Source organism: Aplysia californica, unplaced genomic scaffold (assembly GCF_000002075.1).
Source record: "Aplysia californica isolate F4 #8 unplaced genomic scaffold, AplCal3.0 scaffold00283, whole genome shotgun sequence".
Taxonomy (NCBI): Eukaryota; Metazoa; Mollusca; class Gastropoda; order Aplysiida; family Aplysiidae; genus Aplysia; species Aplysia californica.
In genome coordinates, this window is record NW_004797553.1 from 12,010 (window position 1) to 13,373 (window position 1,364).

A 1,364-nucleotide genomic window follows, 5' to 3' on the forward strand; every position below is an offset into this window, starting at 1 on the left:
CAAAAAAAAACAAACAAACAAACACAGAAGGCAACAACACACGACCTACAGTGATATTATGTGCGAATAATTTGCGGTTCTGATTTGTGTCCGATGTCCCTAAATGTTCCGTAACTTTTTCTTTTGTCTACTGCTGATTTGACATAATGACAGTGTGTGTCCTCTGCGTCTTTAAAGAGTCAAGGGTAGCTGGTTGGCGACTGCTCTGGTGTGGCTTGCTTCTTCTTTCTTATCAAACATCTATAGTCCTTATCTCCCCTTCTTCTTTTCTATGTTTGTTACTCTCTTGTAACACCTCTAATCTTCTGGCGTAATGCAGTTGCGAGTGCCGTAAAACTTCTACTAAAACTAAACTAAAAGAGTGAAGGTGTTGCTGTTTTTTTTTATGGCCTATTGGTGGGGCTACCGGATTCGTAATCGTGAGGTTCGGATTCAGGGTTTCAAGCCGCGGGCACGACCTTGTGTCCTTGGCAATGGGAAAGGCATTTCACACGAAAATCCCTCACTTCACCCTGATGGGAATTGGTACCGGCCATAGATAGCGAAATGTTTTGTCAGTATGTTAGCGTTTTAGCTCCTCTTAATCGCTGCTCGCTCTGCATGCTTCCCAGGAAGTTGAGGTTGTTTCGGAATGCTCTCATGTTTGTTTTTTTATTTTTGTAAAGTGTTTTACGACGCTCGCAACTGCATATGTCATATGAACGCGCAGGACACACCTACTATTTTCAGTTGGTAGGAAATTTTGAATTTTGCCCGGGTGGCGGCCGAAGCCGATTCTTATCGATTTTAGACCACCAAGGGATCTTTAACGTGCGCAATTTGCACAGGAGCCCTCCGAGCTTTTTCGCCCTTGTCCGAGAAGGCTAGTTGTAGATCTTTCCTACCAGAAGATCAGGTGCGTGGCAGAAAGACAGCAGTAAGGAGGAGCCAAGGAGTAGCAGTAGAAAGGCTGCAGAAAGAGTCAGGAGCCCAGAGGAGGGGGCAAAGTAGGTGAGGGGGTGTGAGCAGAAAGTGAAATTGAAAGCAGACAACAGAACATTGCAAGAGAGCAGGAAAGGAGGTGAAAGGAGACAATTTTTAGAGAAGAAAATTTTTCGGTCGCTACCCCGATTCGAACCCGGGACCTTTGAATGAGAGGCCAACACCTTAACCTCTAGGCCACGAGAGCCCCCATGCATGCTCTCAGGTCTGCTAGGGTAATAGTATAGATTGTGAAGCACATAGAGCTTGCTGTTGGGCTGGGATTTGCGCTAAACAAATGCTATCTATTATTATTATTCTTGTTTTCCAGCTTTGACAAAAAGCCTGTCGGATTATGGAATGTTTTGTTGCTGTTGATGTTGTTTTGGGTAAAGAAATACCCC